Here is a 22,966-nt window from a genome sequence, read left to right on the forward strand (position 1 = left end):
ATTTAGCCTCCTCAATCTCCCTTTAAGAATTTTTTTACTTGAAAACGGCACACATTTTTTTTTCCACTCTCTGCCTTGCAGTAACTGATGGTTCTGATCTTTCATTGGTGGGCAAATATGTGTTTCTAGAGTGAAGCATTTAAAATCCCATTGTTGCCACACAATTAAACCATGATTACCAATATTTAATCTCCATCTCTTTGAAAACTTTGTCTAGCTTTGTATTGGTTCTGAAATCAAGCTAAGGAAGAAGGTGCTATTTATTTCCAACATGTGAAAACAAAAGGAAAAAAATCTCCCCTTCTGCAACAAGCTAGATATCAAAACAAATCATTCTGCCTGTGCTCAGGCAATAACACGCTCACACCTGAGGACTTTTGTTTTTGAGCAAGTGATACAGAGACGCAGGCAAAGAGAGGTTAGTGATATGGCAGTGGTGGTGACCACCTAGTGTGGTTGTCTGTCCGATGACTCTGGAGGTGTCCAGTAGCCACAGTGACGTACTGTTCTGATGGTGGTTTGCTGCCTAGCCCATCTATGTTCTTGCCCTTTTTCTGGGTTTAACTCTAGAGCTTTGTCATCTCTTACTCTTTGTTTGCAGTCCCTCCTTCTTGAGTTATAAATGATCCCATGCTAATGCAAAAGTGGGAAATACTAGTGATTCATGAAGAAAATATAATATTTTAAAAGTGAAAGTATAGTGTATGTTAAAACAGTACAAGAGAATATTTACAATAGTAATTATTTGTGAAATTTCAATTAAAGCAGTTAATCACAGAAAACAAGGAAATTTAAAAATTAGTGGGAATTTTAACCTAATTATCTCTACAATGAAATTAATCTCAGGAAAGCAATAAAACTAGATAAGTAAATTCAATAAATTCACTCTTAAACCAAATTTATTCTATATGTTTTAATGACTTTAGTCATAGAAGTTACTTGGTTGCTAACAATCACTACAAATGCACTTAGAGCTCCTTTATTTATAACAATTTAACTAGGATAAAATATAAGTAGAAATACATCAGGAAAGTATCATTTCACATTGTTTAAATGAAAACACATCACTTTGGAAATTGAAAAGAGTATGACCTAGTGTTAGGGATCCTATAGCTCTGTTCAATGTCACCTTCAGTGTGTATGAACAAATACCTTACGAACTTACTATTTTCACTTATCCACACTTGTACCTTTCTAGATCTCTACAACCCTCAAAGAATGCAAGAGAATATTAGGAAGAGGCATTTCCAAACTTATAATAAATTTTTCAAAAGAAATTGAAATTGTCCCTTGTTTAATTCATAACTATGAAATACAAGGTGAATTTTCAAAGTCAGTGACAAACTTAATGCAGGAAATATATGAAGAATACTCCAAGTTTCGACCTTGAAAAGGTTTAGGTAATGCAAAATATAAAATGATTCATAAATAGTAACTTAATTTTATTGTAGTGAACATCATATAATGCATGCTATATTTATAAAAGCATATTTAATTCCGAACTGAAGTTTAGCATTTCATTATTTTTCTATATACCAAATAATCCAAATTAAAATACTCATACCTATACATTAAATTATTAAACATTAAATGAAAAAATCAAATTTATTAATACAGATAAAACAAGTCATTTTAGTAGACATGAAATATTCATACATGAAAATGTAAACATCTTAATCAGAGATAAAGGCAAATAGAATAGCCAGAATGCCCCTTCAAAAAAGAAAGAAAGAAAGAAAGAAGAAAAGAGAAAGAAAAGTGAGGAATAAGGAAGGGGACAACCTTAGGCAGTTTATAACTATATTAATTTTATTTAGGAAAATAAGTAAACTCCTCTTAGTAATTTACCCATTTGCAGATGTGAAAGGCAAATGCTATTCTAGATATGCTGTTTTCCTGATTATCCCTCCCAGGGAATCAGTCTAATCATTATTGATGTGTACATGAGGGCAGGCTGTGCTGTGCATGAAGGCACCTAACCTAACCAAGCGATTGAAATCAAGCCTATGTTTCATTCAAGTCATGGACCTTGGCACAGGGTTGTGTTAGTCTGGAGAGGTTGCCTTTTCAGAATCAGACTGAGTCACCATAAGGACCAGCACTGGTGCTGATACAGGCTTTTTCACAGTCTGTCTCATCACCACTTTTGGTACTGGCCATTGGATCATTATAAAGGAAAGAATGGATTTCTACCTAAGCAATTTCTTCTAGGTTAACTCATCAGTCAAGGATGCACCAGTGTGCCAATGAGTAACATACAAAAAGAAGTTCCGCTGTGCATAAACAGGCAGAAAACATGGGTACTTTTATGGCTCTGAGTACACCAAAAATCTAACGTTGATGTTACAAATTACTATTATGATGTTGAATGGTGTTAAGATTCACCAGGACTTTTTTGCATTCCTCTACCTCCCGAAGTCATATACCTTATATTTCTGGAGTAATATAAGACAAAATGTATAGTTTTGTGCCATGGGAATCAGACCTGACTCAGGCACACCAAAAAATAACTTCACAAGCTCTATTTTTCCACTTTCACATCCTTCCCTGTACAATACCATTACTCCACATAGCCATATGGGAAAAGAGAGGAATGTGGTCCTTTCTTCTTAACAGCTTCTAGTCTGTTATCATAGCAATTCCTGGAAATCACTAGCCAAAGCTCCCGCCCATGAACACTTGTACTTGCTTCCTTCAGCTGGAACTCCTCGTTCCTCAGCTCCACCTATTTAAGATGTCTGTGCTGCTAGCTCCTTCTGTTCCAAAGTCACTTTCTCAGGAAGGCATTTCCCTGGCCACCCTATCTAAAATTGCATTGCCTTGCAAATTCCCTCTCCCAGTTCCCTACTTTATTTTACTTATTTCTTATCACCTTTTAATGTATAGAACTTTTGTTAAATGTTTTAATTATTGTGTCTTTTTCCCACTAGACTTGTTCACTACTGAATTATGAGACCTGGATAAGTGCATGGTATGAGAGGCACTGTTAAGTATTTGTTGAGTGAATGAAAGGCACACTCTCAAAGTTTGATTCTCAGAAACAATTAAACATGAACAGAAACTAGTTTTTCTAGAAAACTTAGTGCTCCATACCAAACTACAAAGATCTAAATAGTATTTCTTTGTATAGCCTTGTCGAAATTAGTACTGTTACTAAACAGAGGCCTGAAGGCATATTTAACAATTTTTTTTTTTAATTCAGCTACTTTGGAGGAAAGTGGAAGAAGAGCTGGACATTCAGAATCACCCTGCCTTTAGTGTTAGTGAATGATTATGGACAGGTTTGCCTTCTTTTTAAGGCATTATCAGTAAAATTTAAAAATGACTAAATGGCATCTATCATAAATTTAATTTAACTCTGATTCCTGGTCTTAGTAGTGAAATTATTTTTTCTCACTGAATTATTTTCTGGGTAAAATATTGACCAACTTTTAGATATTCTTTGTTATATTGTATAAGTATTTGTTTACATATCTCCTGTCTTGTTAAATTGAGTGCTTTGGTATAGGTGTTAATACTTTATTTACCTGCCTCATCATGTACACTTTAACAATGCTCTAAATCTTAAAATAAGCTCTAGACACACACACATGATTATACTTTTCTTAAGAAAGAACAATACATGCATTTGTAGATATACATACTTCTCTCTCAACTTATACACTATACCTATATATATAGAGAGAGATAGATGTAACTTTTTATATTAACCTAGAGAAACAAAGATCAGCCCTATTGGCCACTTTAATAATTGGAAAAGAAGGAGTGATTATTAACTTTAAATAACTCAAAATTGCTTGACTAATTACTAACAGGATTATCTGTATTAAAAAACAACAGCAACAGAAACAATCTCTTGGGAAACTAGAGTTCTCTTTTTAACTGATTGCTGTTTAGATAAATTTAGGGGAGTTTCCTTTTTTGTTTGTTTTGTTTTGCAGTGAAGAGAAAGCATCTCTATATTAATCTTTTTGACTACAGCAATCTTGCAAGATTTAGCCAACATTTTAACCACTAACATACCATTTTATCTGATGTATAGAAATTTGGGGTTGTTTTTTAACAGGAGGCCACTATAGCTTTATCTTGCACTGGTCATTATTTATCTATCTATAGATTTACATCTATTACTCTGTATATGTCTATGTCTGTATATCATCAAAATATTGTTATAGATGGTTCTTAATATGTCTAAAGGTAGACATAGCCAGAAGGTGGAACAAAGCATAATTTCCTCTCTAAAACCCACCATAGTGATAAAAACAATATTACTCAAGCAGGGTTGTGACCATCAACTCTCAACCATGACACTGACCTTATGAATGTCTGATAATAAATATTAATTTCTCCCATTTGAGAGTGCCAGTATTTGAGTTCTGCTGTTGTTTTTTTCCTAGTGGTGTGTGGTCTATCCTACCTTACTTAGATGTTATATATTTCTCAATGCATACCTTCATCTGTAACTATATAAACTTAAAGCTTGGAGGAAGAAGCTTGGCACTCCCTTTCTTCTAACTCCACCTAGATAAGAATGAAGATCTAATAAGTTTAACAACTGAAACTATCATCCAGGTGCTTCTTGGGGCAGTTGCAGCTCACACATATAATTTTGGAAGATAGGCAATAGGAGCAAGTTATTAAGAACTGAGGCTCTGCTTTGTGATTTCTCTAGTTGAAATTATATAATCTTTAAGAATGGGCAAGCCTGAAAAAAAAATGGCCCATATATTCCTGGTGAAATTAATCAATACCTAATTATTTAGAAGCTGTAAATGCTATCTTTGGCTGACATGCTCACAAAATGTGTTTTCTTCTGTCAATAAAAGCCAACAAATCAGAAGTCTAGCATAAGAGAGGTTGTTACAGAGGACAAAAGACTCACTCTCATTTTTGCACTTAGCTGTTTCATCAATTTAATGGTATTTATGCCACTTTAATAAGAAATAAAAAGATCTTTGGCCTTACAAATGTAATTGGAAAATAGTAACAAACTGATAATACCTAAAACCATAGAAAATATAGTATTCTAAAAAGACCTTTAGAATTCAGGACAGCAAAGCAACATCTGAGATATAGAAAAATAAGTACCACTATATTGACTTTAAGAATAATTTTTAAATGTCATGCATTTTCTCTTTAATTTATTTAAATATTAATTTTTCAATCTGAAATCAGGTTTCATTGATTGTAGTGGACACTGGAAGGCTCAATTCAGATCCAAAGCAAATTCCCTCAGTTGCTGGGAATTTTGACTGTTGATGGCTTAGTGCTAAATCCCCCAGACTAAGAGAACCATCTCAATGTCAGATCCTCTCCCCAAGAATAGCCCCTTCAATGACTGTTCAGTGCTGGGGTATATAGGTTACCCTTGCCTCTTTTGTTTCAAGGGACAACTGTGAAGGACGATTCTGGCTCCAGAACTCCCTGTGGGATCACTTGCTGTGAAATCCTTTGTTGTGACTTCAGCAAAAAATCACAGATTTCTCTCTGTCTAGTTCTATCATCTTCATTTCTTACAGGTTTTGATTTAGGCTACTCACCAATTAACCTCTTACATGGATATCTTCTCAGAACGTACTTACCATTGCAACAGATCTAATACTGATCAAGCAAAAGCTAGGTACTTACATTTAAAATCGTATCATAAAACAATTTTTAATAGTGAAATTACATGACGGTAGCACCTGCCCTTGTACTTATATACCCATCATTTCCATCTGTCATGACTTAAATCACATACATGTTTATATTTCTATACTGTGAACTCAGAACCTCTTAGATTTAGACTTTCTGCACAGCAGTCAGAACAATTTGTTAGTAATTAGCCAATCATCAAGTATTTTTTTGCTTCTAAGATCACTGAGTTTGGCTTTTTAGCATTACTAGGACTTAATCTTTGAGACTTAGTTGAATTCAATCTACAGTTGGGAAGAATCACCAGTAAGTAAATATAGGCTTACTTTTTATCTATCTATCTATCTATCTATCTATCTATCTATCTATCTATCTATCATCTATCTATATTTATCTATCATCTAGCTATCAATATATCATATTTATATACCTGGGCATTGAATAATATTTTAATTGGGTTGCTTTTCAACCAAGCCTATTAATTAATATATTAATAAAATGACTTTATGTAAATATTTTCTTTATATCCATCATAGTATTTTCTAGATTCCCTTATTCTTTATTCTCCAAACAAAATCATATTTATACTATTAGAAATGATATATAAAAACTTGTACCTGCAAATGAACATCAACATATAAATTTACATGTCTCAGGATGAAACCAGTCCATTAAACTCTTGAAATATAAAGGCCAACAACCCAAGTGTCAGTAGAAAATAATATGTTTCTAAACTTTTGTTTAAAACTTTTTTTATTACAAATATAATGCACAAACTGAAAAATGCATAAACATAAATATACAGTGCAGCAAACATCTACAAAGAAAACACTTATTTAACCTCTAATATGAGCCAAGAAATAGAACAATGTCAGAGGCTCAGAAGCACTCATTGGTGTCCCTTCCCAACATTGTATTCCTCCCTTTATTCTAGAAATAACCATGATTTTTACTTTGCTTTATAATTTTACCTCCTTAAATGTGTAATGATCTGGTAATTGAATGGTTGGTAATATCTTATATACCCTAAAACTGACATGATTTTTTAATTTAATCTCCTTGAATACCCTGGACTTCTTACTTAACTAATCACTGGGCATTGGCATTTTGATGACCTCATCAACCTAAAATTCAATATGCTCCAATATAAACTTATTAAAGCCTACTCAGTTCAGACTATCGTCTTGTATTCCATTGAGACATCTTATATTTTCATTGATAGCATCAATTCTCATACTCCAAATTCTAAAACCTGAAGTCGATCCTTTACATCTTTCTTTTTCTTATATAAGCTAAATCCTGTTCTTTTTTTTCTTCTAAGTTATTTCCATTGTCTTTTTCTGTTTATCTGTAGTACCAGATAGAGTCCTTCTCCGTATGCCTATTGAAATATTACAAAAGCCACTAACTTCCTCTCCTTGCTTTAGTCTCACTCAGTGCTTTAGTAACATCCATACCCCACCTCCAAATTAATTTTATGAACCAAGATTCCAATTATATATCTTCTCAAAGTCTCTATTGCCTCCCTTTCATCTGAGATTAAAGTCTCAGATTTTCATGTCATTCAGATATTCATATGCTGACCACATTCAGTCTCTTCCTCCTAATCTCCTGCCATTTCCTCTCCTCGCTTTGCACTACAACAATGCTAGTGGTATTATATTTCGCTGGGCAAACCATAGTGTTTGCTGACAGTACTTACTCTTTCTCTTTACTAGTCCATATTTCCTTTCCGTACAGGATTACATTTTTAGAAACCTTTTTTTCATTCACCATTAACAACTTTATCTTCCCCTGGATTAACCTTTATCCTGAAGGGTCAATGTCCTCTCTTTCACACTCTGAATTTTGTAAATACTTCTATTTTTGCACTTATAACAATGTCATAATAACATAGTGCAATACATTTTAGTGCCATGTTAGTCACTCCTACCGGCTGTGGATTTGAAAATAAGAGAAAATATATCTCTATATACTTAAAAGTAAGCATATTTCCTCTTGTGCAGATGATCCCTCGATACTTGTTCAATTGATTTTTTTTTTCCTTTTGTTTTTTAGGGCCGCAACTACGGCATATGGAAGTTCCCAGGCTAGGAGTTGAATCAAAGCTGTAGCTGCCGGCCCATACCACAGCCACAGCATTGGCCAGATCCAAGCCACATCTGCTACCCACACCACAGCTCACAGCAATGCTGGATCCCACTGAGCAAGGCCAGGGATCAAACCTGCAACCTCATGATTCCTAGTTAGATTCATTTCCTCTACACCATGGCTGGAACTCCTACTTGTTCAATTGAATCATTCTTTAAACTCTGTTTCCATATCATATGAATTCATATTTATTGTAGCAGCACATTGAGTATTTCATTAATCTTAATTTCTACACAGCTGCACTTTTTCCTTGAAAACCTTGATATTGAATCAAGGGGCCTTTGCAAGATTACACGTTCCCAGGTCTACAATTTCAAATTACCACTGAATAATCTAGAGTTAAATCACATGCTTCTCCATGAATAAAAGGATTTAAACCTATATTTATAAACACACTTTATTTTCTATTGTCTGTGATACTTTAATAAAACTATTCCACTTTAAGCCATCTTGGAAAAATAGTTTTCTTTTAAAATTTGCCTCATGCCTGTTAACTAGTGGCTTTATCCAAGAAATAAATATATATAGTAATGCAGATCATTAACATTTTCAGAATTGAGATGGCAAAGTCATATTTCTTTTGAACTTCTTTTGTTTTTGTCTAATTTATTTTCAGAAATGACTCTTTGAAATAAGCTAGACTATTTGAGAAACTAAGTTCTTTGCATCTTAAATTACTCTTTTTCTTTCCTAATGGGAAAGAAGACCCCTTCACTTTTCTAATTACTGAAAAAAAAGGAGTAACATTTGTGTTTTGGCACCAAATTAGTCTAACATGAGATCTTCTTTCTTTTAAATAAATACATATTTTTCTCATTTATGAGCTTCCATGCATGCTACTGCTTTCATTAAATTCGATCGTATGAAACTGCTATTTTATTGTGAAAATTATGATCAACCTTGTTAATTTGCAAATTGTCTGTACTAGTTTGGTGTAACTGTGAAAACAATAAAACTCACAGAAAAGGGATAAAATAGCCTTTTAAAATCTTTCCTTGGCATCCTTTTTTTCCCCAGAAGATACAACATTAATATTTTATAGAAGTAACTGTGATAGTCTATTCTTGACTTACCATGTAGAATTGGTAAATACCTGAGAATTGCATCTTCAATAGTGGTAAAAGATTACAACTTGTAGCTCAAGAATTATATACATTTAATGATACCTTGTGTTGTAAGGAGAAGAGATATAGAGCAATAGACTTTTTGTACATTTAACGATACTTTGTGTTGTAAAGAGAAGAGGTATATAGCAATAGACTTTTCGCTGCATTTTGTGAGTTCACCTAAGGGGACACTTTAGGCAAATGGCAAAGACAAACAGCAATACCTTTGCTAGAGTTTAAGCAAATCATGAAGCTTATAGGAGCTGGTGTGGGAGAAGACAAACTTTTGTTTCACTTTCTTTAAGAAAATCTTTCTATATCGTACTTTATATATTTGGGATACATATGCACACACACACACACACACACACACACACTCTCTCTCTCTCTCTCTCTCTCTCTCTCTCTCACACACTGAGTGTTTTTCTGGTGATAATTTTGTGTCATTGGTTGGCCTTCCTTCCCTCCTCCCTCCCTTCCTCACTTCCTTCCTTTCTTTCACCCTTCTCTCTCTTGCTTCCTTCCTTAGTCTGTTTCTGTTGGTGTACATCTAGGTTGCTTCCAACCTTTTCCAAAGAGTTTCACCAAAGTTTCTTTTCCAGGCTTCATGTGGTCTATTGTATGTCTCCACCTGGACTCTCTTGCCCAGGAATTAGTGGGTTTATAATCCCCTTATGGCATTTACAAGCAGTTCTCCCAAGTTTTTCCATGTGCATTTGAATTTTGTGAGCCAGAGATGAGCAAGTCCATCCTCTAGGTATTCTTGAGAAAGGTTAGAACAGATGTATGCAATAATTTGCAAATAATGTCTGCACTTTTCCCTCCTTTTGGAGGGAAGGAACTGGAGACCCTGATCTGCCACCATATAGGACCAAGAGCAAAACTACCACTGAGGTTGCTTGGGAATGGGGGGTAGATGAGTCAAATGCCACAAAACTTTCCCACCATTCCGAAGGTGGCTTTTTCTTAATTAAGTATTCTTTTGCTTTCTTTAAACCTTTGATTTTTTTCAAAGGTTTAAAGAACCCAAATAAATCCTTAATGATTCTTAGTTTAGCACTTTTATAAATTACTCATATTTTTATTTGAAATATGTTGACCATACACAAACATAAAATACATTCCTTTGGTAGAATACTCATAAAATTATCATACCTGAAACACTAATAAAATAGAACAAGGCTGTAAAAATTTACTATTGACATTACTATCATAAGGATAAAATTGTTTTGCTTAAAATCCTGGGTTTAATAAGAGAAAAAATTTGTGTATCCATTGATCTATAGATTCCTTAATTTATGTCAAAAATACAGCTTTTTTTTGCAGAAATTGACAAGAAAATCCTAAAATTTATGAGGAAATAAAAGAGGCAGCTTCTCTATCTCCAGCAGGAGTTCAAACTGCTACCGGCCTCTATGGGAGGCTCTCCAAGATTAGCAAGTGGGTCTGACCCAGATTGCTTTCAAACTACCACCTGTGTTCTGGGATTTGGAGCATATGAGATTGTGCACACATTCTTTAAGAGTAGAGCTCTCTTTCCTAGTCCTCTAGCTCTCCCAAATATAAGGCCTACAGATTTTCAAAGATAGCCATTCTGAAGGCTTTTGTTCAAGGTGCAAGATTCCCACACTGGGGAGCCCAGTGTGGGCCTCAAATACCTTACTTCTTGGGAGGACCCCTATGGTTGTGATCCTGTTTGTGGGTCACCAACCTGGAGATGTGGATCACAATTAGACCATAACTCTGCATCTCCTATCCATCTCATTGTGGGACTTTCTTTCTGTCTTTAGTTGTGAAAAATATTTTTTGTTAGTTTTCAGGTTGTTCTTATAGATGGTTGCTCTATAAGTAGTTGTAATTTCAGTGTGCTCAGGAGAGGAGGAGGTGTGTTCAGGATCTCCGTGCTAAGGTATCTTGATCCCACCCTTCATATTTGCTTTTCAATTAAGTAGTTTTTAGAAGCTTTAAAATTATGAGTTATACAATTTTTCTAAATGTTATCTGCAATGTTCTACCCTTAGAACATGACATGTTGAGCTTTCTCACTTTTTTCTGTTAAATTAATATTAGCTCTGCATAGAGATCTCTTTGACAACCTACTGTAAATTAACAACCTATTGTAAATTAGCTAGCTTTGTATTTAGTTTTTGTGTGTATGTCTGAACATATTATGTCAATTATTTTGTATATATACACCTAGAAGTAAAATTGCTGGGACATATGGTAACTCTAAATTTCGCAATTTGAGGAAATGTTACACTGTTTTCCAAAGCAGCTGCACTGTTTTATATTCCCATAAGCTGTGAAAGAGAGTTCCAATTTCACCACATTCTCATCAACACTTGTTATTGTCTATCTTTATTATTAAAGCAATACTAATTGTTGTAAATAAGAATTTCATTATGGCATTTATTTGCATTTTCCTATGAATAATGATGTTGAACATATTTTTTGTATTTGTAGGTAACTACTTGAGAGAAATGTGCATTCAGACTTCTGTCCATTTTGGTTTGTTTGTCCTTTTGAGTTGCTAGAGTTCTTTATGTATTCTGATTACCTCTATTCTATGTATGTTCTTCAGATACTTTTTCTGATTCTGTTGACTGTTTTCACTCTCTTAATGGTATTGTTTGCAGCATAAGTTTTTAATTTTTTTCTAGTCCAATTTACCTACCTCCTTCCTTCCTTCTCTCCCCTAATAGCAGAGGGGCTTGTTCCACCCACCAGTAGGCCTTCTACAGTCCACGCGATGCTAGGTGTCATAGCCATCCACATAGGGAGCCTGACCTTCCTAGAGACGTCACATGATGCCTGAAAGAGACAAATACCATATGATCTCACTTATATGTAGAATCTAAAAAACAAAACAAATATAGCAAAGGGAAAATAGACTCATAGATACAGAGAACAAATCCGTGGTTGCCAAAGGAGAAGGGGATGTGGGGTTCAGTGAAATGGGTAAAGGGGATTAAGAGCTACAAACTTGCAATAATAAAATAAATAAGTCAGGGATATTTAATATATAGCATAAGGAACATGGTCAATAATATTATAATAACTTCGTATGGGGATAGGTGTTATTGGACCTATAACTTTGTAATGTGTTTAAATACAAAATCATTATGTCATACACCTAAAACTAAAATAATATTCTATGTCAGATGTATTTCAATTTAAAAAATAAATAAATGAGAAACAACAAAAGAACAGACACATAGTACTATGTTAAAATGAAATAATTTAATCCACGTAACAAACCGGTGAATATATATTACTCATTTTAACCAAGAAATATAAACTTTTATCTTACTTTTCCTTTTTATTTGAGGATGTTATTGTATACTGGGTTTAATTAAATTTTTCAAAATTACATAATTTGTAGATTAATTATTCCCAGAATACATCATAGCAAAAGGAGTATGCTACTGTACTGTAACTGATCACTGCCATCTCTGAATATTCACTGACCCTCTAAATAAATAAAATATCAAGAAAATAAGGGTCTGAGCAATTCTAACAACTTTCAATGACCATGACATTTCTAAAGGGATACAATTATTTTTAAATTTTTTTGTTATAGTTGATTTACAATATTCTGTCAATTTTTACTATACAGTACAATTTTTTTTTCTCACATTTTCTTCTATCATGTTCCATCACAAACGGTAAGATATAGTTTTCTGTGCTAAACAGCAGGATCTGCTTATCCACTCCAAATGCTATAATTTGCTTCTATTAACCCCAAACTCCCAGTCCATCCTACTCCCTCCCTCACCCCCTGGTAACCACAAGTCTGTTCTCCATGTCCATGAATCTGTTTCTTTTCTGTAGATAGGTTCATTTGTGCCATATATTATATTCCAGATATAAGTGGTATCTTATGGTATTTGTCTTTCTCTTTCTGACTTACTTCACTTAGTATGAGAGTCTCTAGTTCCATCCATGTTGCTGCAAATGACATTATTTTGTTCTTTTTCCATTGTGTATATGTACCACATCTTCTTAAGCCATTCAAATGGCTGATGGACGTTTAGGTAGTTTCCATGTCTTGGCTAATGTGAATAATGGATATAATTATTAATGTATATGAGATGGGAAGATTCTGCAACTCTTGTACTTACCTATATATAGCAATGTGATTATTTTATAAAATGTCTAATAAAAATGACATGGAAGTGTTTAAGAATAAATTAAGAATCACTTGTATAATCACATCCCTTTAAAGAAGCAAGTGACAATGTCTATACTATCAAATACCTGAAACATGAACATTGCTAAAAAGGCATTACATATTCAGGAGTCAAGTAAAAATATCACCCTTTCATTTTTCAAGTAACAATAAGCAGGTAATGGAATAATCTTTTACGAATATATCATAGTTAATTTCTCTTCCATATATGGGCATTTAGCTTGTTCCCAATATTTTGCAATATTTTGCACTTGTGACCAAGGCAGTAAGCCTGAATAATTTCTCCATATGAAATTTTTATTGTTGGAGGTGTATCTTCAGGATAGATTCCTATTGGGATTTCTGAGTCCAAATTTATATTCATATCAGGTTTACTTGGTATTGCTAAATTCTCCCCCAGAACAGTTTTGCCACTTTCTATTTCCACTAGCAATGTGTAAAATTTATTTTTTTCAGTTCAAGTTTTCTGGTCTTTATCATATAAAACATCAGTTTCCTTAAAAACTAAGGTAAGGGGGAATTCTAGTCATGGCTCAGCAATGACGAACCTGACTAGTGTCCATGAGGACACAGGTTCCATCCCTGGCCCCACTCTGTGGGTTAAGGATCTGGCATTACTGTGAGCTGTGATGTAGGTTGCAGATATGGTTTGGATCTGGTGTTGCTGCGGGTATGATGTAAGCTGGCAGGCACATCTTCAATTCAACCCTTAGCCTGGGAACTTCCATATGCCATAAGTGTGGCCATAGCAAGCAAAAAAAAAAAAAAAAAAAAAAAAAAAAAAAAAAAAAAAAAAAAATTAGCAAGAATGAACTTCACTCATAGAACTTGGTTAAGGAGCACCTTCAAGATATAGCCATAACTACTGCGGTGGAGGGAAATTGCATGTGTATTTAAGCATCGTGTAGAAAGAAAATAAAATTTTAAATATAGGGACAAAATCAAAAGTTACACATCTGGCAAATTGAATTTATTAGCTCAGGTTTGTATTAGAACTATTTCTGATGGGCAATGTCATGTAATGGTCATAGAAATTAGCACAAGTATTTATTTCTTTCTTTTTTTTTTTTTTTTTTTTTTTTTTTTTCATCTTTTCAGGGCTGCCATTAAGGCATATAAGTTCCCAGGCCAGGGGTTGAATCTGACCTGCAGCTGCCAGCCTACACCACAGCCACAGCAATGCCAGATCCGAGCCACATCTGCGACTCACACCACAGCTCATGGCAATGCTGAATCCTTAACCCACTGAGCAGGGCCAGGGTTTGAAACTGTGGCCTCATGGATACTACTTGGGTTCGTTACCATTGAGCCACAATGGGAACTCCAGCAAGTATTTCTTTTTAAATAATTTTAAAGACTCTCAAAGTAGGCTGAACAGATCCACCAAAGATATCCATATCTGTATCCTCAGAATCAGTCAATATGTTATATGACAAAAGGAACTTTGCCTATATGATAAAGTTAAAGATCTTTAGATAGGGAAATTATATCAGCTAGGCCTGATGTAATTACAAGGGTTCTTTTAAGAGGAAGGCAGGTGATCAGAAAGGAGAAAAGATGCTATGCTGCTGGTTTTGAAGATTGAGGAAGACATGCGCTATGGAATGTAGATAGATTCTAGAAGCTAAAAAGGGCAAGGAAATGCATGTGCCACTAAAGCCTTCAGAAGGTATACATCCCTAGGAACCCATTTTAGACTTCTGACTTCCAAAACTATAACATAATAAATGGTTATTGTTTTAAGTTATTGATATGTGAAAATTCATAATAGCAGTAGTAGGAAACTAATAAAATTCTGAGTGGAGACAATATTTTTTGCCAATACATTTACATTTAGATTAAAAATTCTGCTGTGAAGTTAGGAAAATCAAAGAACTTGGTATACAAAGTGAATGAATATATACTACAAATAAGATGTAAGTATTTTTATATACCTGTTTACTCTGAGGGAATTAACCAGGAACATAAGAAAGAATCACCTGGGATTTTCTTTTAACTTCACTCCCCTCCAGAGAAAAGAATTTTGGAAATTATAGCTCCTAGGATCTTGCAATAAAACAAAGGATTTCACTATAGTAAGCTTAAGTAGGAGCAATTCTGAGTTCAGTTGTCATTTGTTAGTAGGAAAAAATATACATCTTTTATATGCCCATCCTTTTTTATATGTTTTACAACTATACCTATACTTTTTTAATATCCAGTCTTCTTTAATTTCAGTTTATATATTTCAGATCACCAAATGCCCTCCCTCAAAAAGCTTGTTTAGGCAGCAGAACAACATGGTCCACGAGGCATAGCTCTTCAGTGAGTATTTCCTTAATAAAGCTGATTTAGGCATATCCTCAAATCTTAAAGACTCTTAAATGATTTTTAGTTATTTAAAATGGTATACCCAGTTCACAATAAAATAATGGAAATATACTTTAAAAACTAGGTTTCTAGGAGCAATGTGATTAAGTTTAGATAGAATTATAGCTGTTTGCTTTTATTATATCTTTCAAAATTGTGATAGTGCTTATATAGACATCACATGTACAGACATTTTCCATGTCCCTTTATTTGACAGAATTTCAGAGCAAGTATGGAAACATCTTTAAAGATTCCCTGGTGGCACAATTAGCACTTCCAAATCTTCTTATTAATCGACAGAGATGCTTGACTAATTTAGATTTAACTCTTAATTTAAAAAATGTTTTCTTTAAGTTCTGGGTACAGCTTTCTTTTTTAGTCACTTATTAGATGCATATAGTTCAGCATGACTGAAATTATCTTTGAAGAAGTGAATTCGAGTGTACATTTTATCAGGTAAACTTTTAGCAGTTGTTTGAACTATTTTGGACTTTCATTTAAAAATTGAGAATTCAGGGGTTCCTGTTGTGGCACAGAGGAAACGAATCTGACTAGGAACCATGAGGTTGCAGGTTGGATCCCTGGCCTCACTCAGTGGGTTGAAGATCCGGCTTTGCCATGAGCTGTGGTGTAGGTTGCAGATACTGCCCAGATCTGGTGTTGCTGTGGCTCTGGCGTAGGCTGGCGGCAACAGCTCCGATTCTACCCCTAGCCTTGGAACCTCCATGTGCGGCCCTAAAATGACAAAAGAAAAAAAAAATTGAGAATTCACAGTTACAAATAATATTAATCACACATTTTAAAAGGATATAAAGGAACATATCAATTGATATTTGATTAACTTTCTTTCGGGAATATTGTGGGGAAATGTCCAGAATTAGGCTATATTTTACCAGAGATAGTGCTACTTAAAATACGTATTTAAATGTGTGTTAAGTCTAAATCTGTGGTGATTAGCAGCATTAATTTATATTTCAAAATTATTTGTAAGTTAATTTGTTTGAAATAAAATTGCAGAAGCAATCACTTATAATGAAGTACTTCAAGAATGGCATAGTAAAACAATTAATTACTGTGAATTAGAAAGATAACTACTATATCTTAAATATCACTTCAAATATAGAAACCAATAAAAAAGACGTATTTATGGTTGGAATCTGCAATGTTCTTTGAACTTTATATTGCTATGCTATTTTACAGAGATTTAGAGCTAGTTATAGGAATAGTTCTACTTGGTATATTGTAGGAGAAAATGTCCCAATAAAATGTAGAAAGGAGAGACCCCAGCCATGATGACTAAGCAAAGTCTAGCCAACTGCCCCAACCAGTCCTCCCCCATGCATCTGCTTCTGTAAATTTGTTTCCACATCTACTACCTTATGTCCTTGTGAGCAGTATGATTTATAGCACCACATTACTTTTAAAGTTAACTTACTTAAATATATTCTAGACAGTCCCCACCATGCACAAAATTCTCTTCTCAGTGTCCACTTCCCATAAACCTTGTATCACTTTCTGTATCCGTATTAGTCTGTCCCTTATTTTCCAACCAGAGCAATCAGCTGAAGACACTTTCTTTTGCCTTAAAATGCAGTTCCATCCCTCATTCCTTCTATATTGAAAGCACACACATTCTACTTTTCTAAAGCAACCACAGACTGTCCTTTATAATTTCTAAAAACACGTGTTTTTCTTATGGAGACCATTCAGGGTGGCACTGATCATATTGATTAATTATTCTAAATACCTTTTCAGTTTCTGTTTAGTAACTGATGTCTCAGTGTCTCATTTGACTTCTGTTAAACCTAGGTATGATAAGATATTATACCTAATGTTGACAGCTGTAATGACATGTGTGTATTAATTAGATCAGCAAACTTCAATTCTAATTTAAGATATTAATTTAATACTGAAGATATTAATTTAATACTGAATATTTCCCAGTTTACTTGAACCTAAAATTAATTCTGGTCAGTTAGTTACCTTCCATATTTTGAGGATTTATATATGCAAAGCCTTAGTCAAGGAAATGCAGAATAAAGGCATCTTTTAAATATGATACAGTAACCCATGCTGCTGTTTCTGGAATTTGTGAAATAAGAGTGTAGAGATTGGGCACCACTGGATGTAATGAGACCAGTGTCTCATTTATTAGATGGAGGTCTTGTACTAGGAACCAATCCCTGTTAAGTTTTTGCACTCCCAATATAGGAGTGTTAGAAGGGCTGTTACATTCAATTAATAATCTGTTCTCTTATGCTTCCTATAATTGAGATAAGTCCCTGTCATGCCTTGGGTCTCAGAGGATACTGCTTTTGGCAAAGAAATAAATTCCGGTCTTTAAGACTTATTTCCACCAGTTGAGTATTCTTTTCTCTTCCTATGTTTCCTCCTATGGCCCAGACTTCTGGGTCAGTATATACTTCCATCCAAGGCAGGCCTAAACCTTGATTAGGCTCCATTGCCATGTGAATTGAGGCTTTAACTGCTTACAAAATATCTCTTTCTAAAAGAGGAGTTGGACTCTCTGGAACAATCAGAAAGGCATGAGAGAAGAAAGTGGATTCCCAGTCACAACTCAAAGGTTGTATAAGAAATTTTGTAACCGGCTTGCCAGAAATATAAATGTGGCAGATTCATGAGGGAGGGGCCCAGGATTGGAGAGGAGAACTGAAAAGTGGCTCCCATATTCAAGAGGAAGTCAATAGGCTGTCTTCCTACATTTAGAGTTACCCAGGGCTCCTGAGTGGTGATAAGGACAATAGCCATTATGGAAATGTCCTGTCAGCCTTGATCCTGGGCCTGAGGGGTCAATCCCAGAAACATTCATCTTCAGGGGCAGTCCCTCTTCCAATGATCTCCCCAACATATGGGGCACGGCCTAGGTATTATGGTCTGAGTCTTGGGGCATTCCCATTTAAAGGGTCCCTCTTCTCCACAGAGGAAGCAGGCTCCGGGCATAGGTCTCTGCCCTGGTCCTCTCACCTTGGAAACTCCCAGGTTGACTCCCTGTAGTGCCATAACTAGAGCCTCAGCCTTTTCTCTGTCTCTCCTCTTGTTCTCCTTTTATTCTCTCTGGCCCGGATTATAACATACTTGAGTTGCTACTCAGAGGAGGTGCTCCAGGTCCTGATCAGGGCCAAAAGCCAATTTTTGGAGCTTTCTCCATATATCTGGCACCGATTGAGCTATGAACTTATCCTTAAGAATTATTCGGCCCTCCGTTGTTTCTGGGTTCCCTGTTTTATGTTTTCTCAATGCCTTTCTGAGTCTTTTTAAGAAAGCTGATGGACTCTTGTTCCCCTAGTAAACCTTCCGGATAGTTTTTAACAGGCTTTACTCATGAGGCTTTTAATCCCTCAACTATATAAGTAATAAAATGATTTCTATGCCAATTGTTGTTATCTCCCTCATCAGCAGACCAATTGGGATCGCTCATAGGAACTGCCTGACACCCTGTGGGGAATCTTGATCATTCCTCTTCTAATCTGCCTCTGGCATTTATAGCATCATTCCATTCATCTTCCCCAGCTTTGAGCAGTTTTGGAGACTTTATGTAATTTCCCACTTATAGTCAATGTCTGTTTCCATAATAACATGACGTCCTTGAAGGCTAACTCAAAGGACTGCATGAGACCCTGAAAGACCTCAATATATCTGGGTCATCAGCAAATTTTCCCAAATCTGTTTTTATTTGCCTTAAGTCCTGAAGTGAAATAGGTGTATGGACCTGTATTTGGTCCCCATTCTCTGTTTGTTACTTCTTGTAAAGGGAATAGAGAGAGATATAACCTTGGCACTAGTTTGGGGGGGAGGAGCCTTGAACAGTATTGGAGAAGGCTGATTAACTTCTGGCTAATTGGAGAATGGTATTATAAGCTAGTGAGCCTTTAGATGGCCATAGCTTTCCATCTAACAGATTATATAATGGACAGGCTTTTGTTCAAAAGAAAATTAAATGTTCCTTTTTCAGAATCTCAGGGTCAAACTTTTTCCAGTTCTTCAAGGCACATGTCAGAGGAGTTGCTATTGAGCCATGCACCAGGCTTGAGGGTGTGGCTCCCATCGAAAAAAGAGAAAAAACCCAGCATCCAGCACCTATTGTCCTTCTTGGCTACGTGAGGGTGTCCCCTCTCTCATATGGAGCAGCTAGATACTACTGGTCAAATGTCCCATCCGACCTCAGGCTGACTGGAATTAACCACTCTTTACCAGCGTAGCCTCTCTTCCTGTCATCCCTGCCCATTACCTGTCTCTGGACAGAGGTGAAGAAAACCCAGGCATACAGGCCCTGCCCTGGGTTTTCGAATCCTAAGATGCTCACTCCGACATGCCCTGTATTAACATTAGGAAAGTTTCTAAACCACAGTTAACAGGTAAATTGGATGAACCAGCCATCAATTACTCCGACCAGGGTGAAAGTAAACAGCAAAAAGCAAAACTGACTATGCCGAGGCTCTGAGGCTAAACACTTGGCCTAAGTTGGATGAATACTAGCTATTAACTCCTTTTCCCCCACAGACCTGGTAACAACTCAGGATGGTCTTATCATCTAGAGGTCTGTTTCCTTTGCCCCCACAGCTCTATTTGAGGTAATGGCAAAGGAAATGATGAAAGATCAGGTTAGTTTTATACCATAATCTTCAGAAAATCCCTTTTTGAAATCTTTGATCACACAGTCTACAACCATAGGTTTAGGCTTGGGTGAACCCATGGTGTCTTTATGAGGATCTTTTCTATGGCCTGATATTATGAGACCTTCTTTGACCTTGTGGGTGGTATCCCCAATAGCTTTGCCTCCACCACTTTTGAAAGCAAGACAGATCCCACTCAGCTTGCTCTATGACTGGGAAGAGCACCTGCTTTGTTGCAAGTATCTCCTATCCATCTGGGCCCCTGGTCTCAGGAAGGCACTCTCAGACAAGTTCTAATGTTTTGGGCAAAGGACAGGGGACCTTGTACCCAATCCTCCCTATACCCTGAACTGAGCCAGGGAGGATAGGCTTGTCTCCCTGACTCAGATCCTGGGCCTCCGTGAACTGAGAAAATGGGCAGTCCAATGGCTTGTTTAGAATCTGGGCCAGGAGTTCCTGGAGGCCCAGGGGCAAGGTCAAGTTAGATCATCTCCTCGGAGGAATTTATGGCCCAAAATGGTGGAAGCACAGGGGGTCTCTGGCTCGTGGGCTTCTGGGTTAGGTCTCACACCACGTGGCCGCCCTGTGCCGGTGTTGCAGACAAAACAAGGGAGGGTGCCCCCTTCTCAGAAGGTGGCCATTCAGATGTTTGCCTGACCGCCCCCCTCTTGGGAGTTTAGGTGCCTCTTAACAATTGGCTGGTTCGTATAAGCCCCAAACTTGGATTGGACTCGCAGGGAGGGAAGAGAACCCTCAGAGTCCGCTACAGCCATAAGCCCTATGAGGTCACCATGGAACTGCAGGTTAGGACCCACTCGGACTCCGTAGCCACTAAGACCATGGAGCCACAAACTTGAACCTGAAGCACAAGCGAATCAGGCCACTCATTCACTCTCACACACACTCAGAGGTTATCACAATGCCTCCCACTCCCTGGGAGTCCCTAACTAGTAGCTCGATCAAGCACAACTTTCAATCGGCTACGCCTGACATTTGCTCCACCCAAGCAAGAGGTTCCTTTGCTTCCAATCTGGAGCACTAGGACTGCTGTTCCGGTCAGGCACAGCTTCTGACTGGGAGAGTCTCCCTCAGGGGGTGATCAGTCCCCTCTTCTGCCCACTGGGGCAGGACCTGACTGGGGTTGACCCCGGGGCCTTACCTTGGCCAGATGCCTTTCTGGTGAGTTGGTCTGTCTCTCCACCGAGTCCGGTCAGGGTTCGGTCACCCAGGAGTCAGGAATGCCGCTCATGAAGGAGGACCCGGAATACCGTCGTGTGGCGCGCCGCCTCATTCGGTTTGAGGCTCCCCGGCTCTCATGCGGCCTTACCTCTGTTCCGGGGGCTCAAGGGGCCAGAACGGTTGGAATCTCACTGGGGCCTCCAGAATGTTACGGCAGATACCCAGCAGCCCTGCGCTGCAGCGTATCAGCTCTGGCGACAGCCCTGTGGCTGTAGCGTACCAGCTCCAGCAGCTCTGTGGCTGTAGTGGATCAGCTCTTTTACCCGGCAAGAAACCAAGCGAGCACTCAGAGAGTTGGAGAACTCAGGTTTATACGCCAGCGGGCTCAGAGGAGATCGCTCTCCAGAGTCTGAGCCCGGAAGAAGGGTTTCACAAGGCTTTTATGGGCTACGTCTTCCGGGTCCAAGCTTGGCTAGTTGGACTGGAGTGACGTCAGGCAAGGTAGTAGATGCGGAAACAAATTTACAGAAGCAGATGCATGGGGGAGGACTGGTTGGGGCAGTTGGCTAGACTTTGCTTAGTCATCATGGCTGGGGTCTCCTTTCTACATTTTATTGGGACATTTTCTCCTACAATATAAGCGATGGAATGTTTCAAGCTGGTTATATAAAACAATAATCAAGCAATAGACATTTATTTCTCTTCCTTCCTGCCTAGCTCTTTGTTATAAGTAGTGTTTTAGAGTGGTAATATATGGTCTTTAGAATTAAATAGTCTCTTTAATTTTGCCAATTATTAGTTCTCTTACCTTGAATTTATGTTTTTATATTAGTTATTATCTCTGGGTTTTGAAGTTTTTATATAAGAAATAAGGCTCATTTTGTTTTGAGGTTAAACACAATGCAATATCATATATGAAAGTACCTACCACTTGTGGCATATGGTATTTAATAAATTTGCTTCTTTTTTTCTCAAGTTTAAATCATCTTTTTAAAGGTAAATGCTACTATTACAATAGAGTGCTATTATTTACAAAATAATGTCAATAATAAGTAAAATAAACTAAAAAGTGATTATTATCATTACAGGAATGAAGTTCCTTTAAAAAAAAATCAAGTTTATATCAATAATAACAAATCATGTGGAAAAATCTTATTGTGGCTTCAATATATTCAGTGGAAACACCTTACCACTTGTTCTGCTATGAACAGTGAGTTATAAATAAGATATTTGATCTCCTGTATGCAGATGACATGATACTATACATAGAAAACCCTAAGGACTCAACCCCAAAACTACTTGAACTGATTAATAAATTCAGCAAAGTAGCAGGATATAAGATGAACATTCAGAAGTCAGTTGCATTTCTGTATACCAGCAATGAAATATTAGAAAAGGAATACAAAAATATGATACCTTTTAAAATTGCACCTCACAAAATCAAATACCTCGGAATACACCTGACCAAGGAGGTAAAGGACCTATATGCCGAGAACTATAAAACCTTAATCAAAGAAATCAAAGAAGATGTAAAGAAATGGAAAGATATTCCATGTTCCTGGATTGGAAAAATCAATATTGTGAAAATGGCCATCCTACCCAAAGCAATCTACAGATTCAATGCAATCCCTATCAAATTACCCAGGACATGTTTCACAGAACTAGAACAAACAATCCAAACATTTATATGGAACAACAAAAGACCCAGAATCGCCAAAGCAATC

The 22,966-nt window shown here is 36.5% G+C and overlaps 1 long non-coding RNA gene across 1 annotated transcript in view; it reads right to left on the minus strand.

The window, feature by feature from the left end:
• LOC146396056 (uncharacterized) overlaps positions 1–21,659 on the minus strand; it is an 81,000-nt gene extending 59,341 nt beyond the window's left edge. Inside the window, exons 1-2 of the long non-coding RNA XR_014830409.1 lie at positions 21,223–21,659; positions 11,566–11,702 (exon numbers count right to left, since the gene is read on the minus strand). This is a non-coding gene — a long non-coding RNA (uncharacterized LOC146396056). The remainder of the gene's footprint in view (positions 1–11,565; positions 11,703–21,222) is intronic.
• Positions 21,660–22,966: the final 1,307 nt, after the last annotated feature.

Source organism: Sus scrofa, chromosome 15 (genome assembly GCF_054392235.1).
Source record: "Sus scrofa isolate SSC_HxYL_T2T_F1_AM1 chromosome 15, Sscrofa_HxYL_maternal_Yorkshire_Landrace_v2.0, whole genome shotgun sequence".
NCBI lineage: Eukaryota > Metazoa > Chordata > Mammalia > Artiodactyla > Suidae > Sus > Sus scrofa.